Source organism: Denticeps clupeoides, chromosome 13, assembly GCF_900700375.1.
Source record: "Denticeps clupeoides chromosome 13, fDenClu1.1, whole genome shotgun sequence".
Classification (NCBI taxonomy): domain Eukaryota; kingdom Metazoa; phylum Chordata; class Actinopteri; order Clupeiformes; family Denticipitidae; genus Denticeps; species Denticeps clupeoides.
Genome location: NC_041719.1, coordinates 3,259,388 through 3,266,166, shown reverse-complemented (window position 1 = coordinate 3,266,166; position 6,779 = coordinate 3,259,388). Strand labels below are relative to the sequence as shown.

At 45.2% G+C, this 6,779-nt stretch overlaps 1 pseudogene; it reads left to right on the top strand.

Annotated features, from left to right (window-relative positions):
* The first annotated feature begins 343 nt into the window (after positions 1-343).
* Positions 344-474, top strand: LOC114802760 (uncharacterized; annotated as a pseudogene).
* Positions 475-6,779: the final 6,305 nt, after the last annotated feature.

The window sequence follows — 6,779 nt, the reverse complement described above, 5'->3', positions numbered from 1 at the left end:
CCGAGACCCCCCGAGAGCAGATGCACAATCACAGCAACACATCCCAGCCGGGAGAGGGAACGATGATGTGTTCTACCGCGGATGATTACTGCTATCATTTATATTTATCAAGGCAGGCACATCAGACGCTTAACCCATAAAAACGTCTAAATTAAAATACGTTATTCGGATTTCTGTCTCACAGCAGCCAGGTTTACTGCTGGAAATTTCACAGTTTTTGCAAATTTACCCGCTGTTTTTCTCTCTTATTGTTTGCCTTGAAAATAAAATGCGTGTAGTGGCTTTTGTTGTTGAGGCGACCCTTTATATCGCATGCTTTAGTTTTTTTATAACCAAAAAAAAAATACTTACCTGGCGTGATCAAGAAGGCGCTTCACCCAGGGCGAGGCTCAACCATTGCACTCCGGCTGTGCTGCCCACTGCTCACTAGGGGTGAGGGTTAAATACAGAGGACACATTTCGATGTGTCACCGTGTGCTGTGCTGCGCTGTGTTTCACTATTTCTGGTCTCTTCCCTCCAACACACACACACACACACACACACACATACACACAATCCGACATTTATTCCGTCCACAGTTGCAGCACTGTTAGTTTTCATCTCTAAAGAAAATCAGATAGATAGATAGATAAATAAAGTAATAAAAGCCGAGAAGACATCTTTAACACCCACCTGTCTGTGTTAAAAGCCAACAAGAACATGCGGCCAGCATCTCCACTGTGCTCCATCCTGTCTCAGGTCCCTGTTAGCGCCGTGTTCTCACCAATACCTAAGATGCACATGTCAAAGTGCGTTAGTCCGACCAAGTGGAAGAAAGGAAGGGAGAAATGGAGTGTGCCGGTCGTTATCCAGGAGGAGGGAGACACCGTGCGCCATGGCTCCATCGTGACTCATTATTTCCCCGTCCAGCTCCCCCATGGGCTCTGCTGATAAAAAAAAAAAACTTTTTCTGCAGCTCCACGGCTTCCCAACGGCGCAGCAAAATAATTGGAGCCACAAGCCTCCCCGCAACCTGACCACAGCCGGCCGAGAATCTACTTCAGGAGCAGGATGGTAATGAGGGTTCATCTCCGGAGAGACATCCTGATCCCCTTTCCTGCACACGGGAAATCATAGGCCGGCCACGAGCCTCTTGTGTTGGTCAAAGTTGTGTTGATTTTTGTTTGTGACCTTGAGCAAGGTTGTTGGTTTCAGCTCCGTGGGCCGGCAAAGGAGGCAATTTAACAGTGACAAGCCCTCCTGTCTTCTCCTTTAATTGCACGATGCAGCTCACCATGGGTTCTGGAGGTGTGAACCGTCACTGTTCTCACCATTATCCATGCATCACTAATACATACATCTTTCTACGAAGAGAGTTAAGGCCTCGTTCACACGTACGTCTGAATTTTTCTCCATTTTTCTGGCATTCGTGGCGCTTCTCTGCTCTACTACCGGCACTACTCTTTAACCAGAATTTCTATACCGCCGCCAGAAAATGCCCAAGCAACGTCGTTATGATGTAATCGATTATGTTCGATATGTTCTATCCATGCAGAGTTGTCCACATCTGATGTGTTGCTTATAAGATTCATTTCAACACCCCTAATGGGGTCATCCTGTTCTTTATGGTTTTATTGCCAAAATCCTTCAGCAAAGCTTCTAAACCTTCTAACATGCTTGTTTCTTCACTGTCAGTTATTGGAAAATGAGCCAACGCTCAGCTTGCGGAAGTACTGACGCCACACACAATGCATTGATCCGAGTGCTCGCCCAGAGCGTACCTAGGTGTTGGCATGGCAACCATATCTCAAAAGAGAGAGGCAGTCATATGACATATTTTGGAAGAGGAAATGCACATGGTGACTCAGCTCGGGACCTCTGAGCGACTTTGACCCCCGAGTGGCGCCGGCACGGGCTCACGAATACAAATGAACCCGGACGGGCCGCGTTTGGAGGCCTGGCCCAGTTTCCACGACGAGGTTCTCCCACTTCCTCGCCTAGACATTCGCAGGGAATTCTTCCCCTGGTTCCAGGCCTCCGGCACGTGGTATCGATAGTGTCGTCTACAGATGCGTTTCCGTGCTGATTTATGGCACTGCAGGAATATGGCGAACAAGAACAGCCACACAAGGAAAAGCTTTTTTTAATGTCGTAATGTCTCCAACGTGGCTACTGCATGCAAACAGGAAAAAAAAAACAAGCAGAACCCAGAGCAGCCAATCAGATCCCACAAACCTTCACGCAAGATTAATGGCAACGATGTGATCTGGCTTCACTCCCTCCACCACCTCGTGACTAGCCGACTGCTTGTGACGTGCAAGATCCTGTTGTGGATCCAGCTGCACAATGCCCCCACGTGTTTATGGAACAAAGAGCCGTCTCAGCTGTGTCCTCTTGTCCTCTGACTCTGCAGAACAGGAACTGATTAAGTCGTAGAAAGCACCAAACTGCTTATGCTGTTTCAAGGGAGCAAATGTAATGAAACGTGCATATTCCTCATAATAAAAGATACTGGTCTCCTTGGTGATTGCTTTGGGTAAAATTGATAGAAATTAAAAGACACAATGCCTACATGGAGTCAATTAGTGGGGAAAAAAAATATGTATATATGTTTTTTCATTTTATTGTGTTATATGACCAAAAGCTCAAAGCTTGACGCCTGCCTCCGGTCAGCATGAATACCAGATCCACAGAGGTCCAGCAGAGTCCAGGAGAAACCCATCTGGGACTCAGCATGCATGTACTCCTCCAGCCAGCGCCCAGTGGCGGGCCAGAAAAGTCAGAGGTGGTTAGAAAGAGTCTCGCGGACAGGGGACGTGGTGAAATACGAGGTCGCCTCCATGCATTGAAGGAAGAATAAAAGAGTAGCGGCTCAATTAAAAGGCCAGGGAGCAGGAGGCCAAGCCTCAGGCTGTTCCTGCCAGACCCCTGAAAGCCAAAAGCACTGGTGTGTCCCACAGTGGTCAGAATTCCACAAACATAAGCCAAGATTTCAAACCACAAGACGCCTCACGTGTAATTACAGTTCAGGTCATTCGTTAACCTTCTACGGTTAATTAAATTAACTGGGTCAAATTCATATGCAGAGCTGTGCAAATGCAATTTATTTAGGAGGATGCATTCCAGCATCCATCCATCAATTATCCAAGCCCACCGGTCCAGGGCGGGGTCACGGGAACACCACACTCAGCTGTGGAGTGGAATAAAGCTGTTTATGCCAGAAAGATGATCTAGGAACATGTTCCCCATCCAGCGAGCTGAAAAACACTCACTCAGTATGTGAGACGCATGTCCTCTGGGCCGCACAAAGCCTCTAACGTGTCTCCCTCGAAACCGGTTGTGTTGAGCAAAGTCATTTGCTATGTGGCGGGCATTGTGAGAAATGTGGGCCGTTACATGACATCCGCTGTGACACTTCCATTCTGATTCGCGAGAAACTTTGTCCCCAAACCATTCCCATCCCAGCCATCGGCGACAGGGATCACTGTAATCATCAGGGAAAAACAGACACTGATCCTTATAGTGCGTCACTAGCCATGTTCCCTGCATGGGAAGCAAAAAAAAAATAATGCATAAAACCTACAATGTATAAAAAAAAACAATAATAACACATAAAATCGTCAAATTTGGACCTGCAAATTCATTTATATGCCAGTAAACATGCTCCGGTTTGCAAATCCCCCCCAGCTTGTATTACACAGTTCTAATGCAATGATTTGATTAGTATGTGAGAAGCGCATCCGTTTGCAAAACCCTCAAATCTGATATGATTATCCCGACTAAATAATTTGTTTCTGACTTTTTTTTTTTTCTTCTTTTTTTTTTTCGGGTCCTTGTTGCTCGACACATGGTGATTAATGAGTGGAGAGTTCAATGTCCGCGGGCTGCTGGCGCCAGTTAAATTCAGTCCTCAGAAGCTCACTGCATACAGAGCAAGACTGCCTTTAATTTCGGCCGATCCCTCACTCTTCAGTTTGTCCCCGGCGCAGTCCGTGGTCCCCACGTGCTTTAAACAATACGCCATCGTCCTCATACCCAAGAACAATAAGCCCTCGTGCATGAGTGACTAGACCCTCTCCAGTACGCCTATCGCCCCAACATGCATACTGAGGACCCCTTTTCCCACCTCAGCCATGTGGACAAGAAGCATGGGAATTATGCAAGATTGCTGTTTGCATAAATACATCATGTGGTATTGTTGATGAATGAAAATGAGACTAAATGTGATTTGCTAAACAAAAACTATAGTAAAATGTTTCTTCATTTTCATTTATTTACATTTACATTTACAGCATTTATCAGACGCCCTTATCCAGAGCGACTTACAACCAGTAGTTACAGGGACAGTCTCCCTGGAGCAACTTAGGGTTAAGTGTCTTGCTCAGGGACACAATGGTAGTAAGGGGGATTCGAACCCGGGTCTTCTGGTTCATAGGCGAGTGTGTTACCCACTAGGCTACTACCACCAAGTCTTGCATATTATTATGCATCTTATTATGCAGTATTTCTGTTTCCTGTTTCTCCCATTCAGTCACACAGATGATGTCCTTCCTCCATTTCCGTTCGCACATTATATAGATTACAGAATGCAGAGGTCTGGGCGGAAAAAGACGAGGCGACCTTTGGGCGCGCTCTCTTTACAATGAAGTGGAAAAGAAAACCGAATGTGTGTCGAAAAACACGGTGATAAATACGGCCACTAGAGTGGATGTCGAGTATTCTTGAGTCCATAAGGTAACAATGATATAATAATGAGATAACCTTGTTTTAATTATGAAATGGGTTTGACTAAAAGAAAAGGTTGCTTTTGTCTGTTCTTCTAGGTATTTGTACTATCATGAATTTATTCTGATTCAACTGAAACTTGACTAAACTAAAACGAATATGGACATGGCTAAAACCGATAAAACTCAAATAACAGCTTGACGCAAAGACTCGACTAAAACTATAATTAAGACAGGCCTTTACCTGAAGACCCCGCCCATCTCCTTAACATCATCTCATTCATCTTCCTCGACTCCTGCCTCAGTCCAGATGTGAGTGCTGCTGCCTACTGCGCGTAGGATCGATGTCAGACTCTGTGTCTTGCTTTCGGTTTGCTCTCCCGGGGACAGATCTGAAGGTTTCAGATGTAGATTTTATTTTGTAGTTTATCGCGACTGAGGAGTCTTCAAATGGGAGGGTTGGACGCTCTGTCTACTCTCTTCTTAATTGAGGGTTGGACACCCCAGTCATATGGTGATTTAAGGACCCTGCAATGCACTTTCAACTCAGAAACAAAAGAGCTATGGATGTTCAGTCCAAACCTATATGGATGAGGGGTGAAATTCTTCATGCTTCTTCAACGACACTGGATATGCTTTACAGAGTGACGCACAGCAAATATTTATAACTAATCAAATGTCGATCTAAATTGAAGAGTAGTGGGTGTGAAAGTATTCTAATTAATTACGTGCTTAACAATAGGTTAGAGTTGAGGAGGAGCAAAAACCTAAAACGGAAATTTAAATGGGAACCAACCTCTACACTCCTGAACTGCAGTCTTTAGAATAAAAAAAATAAAAATCGTCTGAAAAGCCCACCCCCATGCATCCGAACGTGCGGGCTGAGCTGTAAGAACCGAGAACGGGAGCAGCAGCAGCGTTGTGTGAAGGTTAAGAGCAGCACTTCAGATAAAAGAAGCTCACACTGTAGAGGGGTATCAGCTGAGGGGCTGGTGTGCCTGCGGAGTGCGAGGAGTCGAAACGTTGTTTTGTTGCAGCATTTGTGCTTCATTATTGTATTTATGTGAAATATTGTACAGAGCCAAGAAGCAATGTTTCCTGACCAGATTTAAATCTGAAACCATATTTTATTTAGAAACTGTTAATTAATTGTATTACATGGATACTAAGGGACCTATTTTGATGTGTGTTTTGACATAACCTGCATATGTCACGTCCGTGAGCTGACGGGGGAATGAAGTGCAGAGGCCGGACATACTGGGAAACAATAGTTTATCAAGCACAAAAACCAAACCGGCACGAGGGCCAAAAACAGGGGAAACAAAAGGGGAAAAACACAAACTAACCCGCAGACGTGTGCCGATTGCCGGAAAACAACCGCACAAACAAGTCGTACGGTTCACGTACAATGTCACAGCCCCGAATGGCTGCTCAGAAGCTCCTCATAACTGGTGGCAGTTACGAGTCCAGCTGCACCCAATCGTGATGTTACCTCACCTTTAAAAGCCAGGGGTCTGTGGTCCATTATAACGTCATTATAACCGGGCAACTTCAGATGGAAAGAAAATATCTAAACACAACTACTCCACCTAATTATAGCAACTGTAAAATGATAGTATATTAACGGTCAATAAATTCTTACCACCCTCACGTTTACAGCTCATGTCTTCATGGCCGTGTCCTCGTCCTTTTCTCCACTGAGGGTCTGAGAAGTATCAAAATACGGCATTAATTGAATTCCACTGTTAACATTTAAAGGCTTCTTTTTGTTTGCCTTCCCTCTGGGAAATTTTTAAAAAAGGAGTTAATGCCGTCCCACCATGGATGGTGTCCAGCGATGAGGCTCGATTTAGAGGTAATTAGTGAGGAAGGATCGGCGCACCGGGTGCTGCCCTTGCCTTTGCAGGGAATTAGGGGTCCTTCCATTTCGCTCGGTAGGTTGGATATAATGAGACCAGACAGCATATTCGTCTCGAGCGCACTGAAGCCTTGCTGCTGTTGGTTATTAGGCCCTGTTCCTCATACAGAACGATCTAGAGAAGAAAAATAATAGCAAGAAAAACACAGGGCCGCAT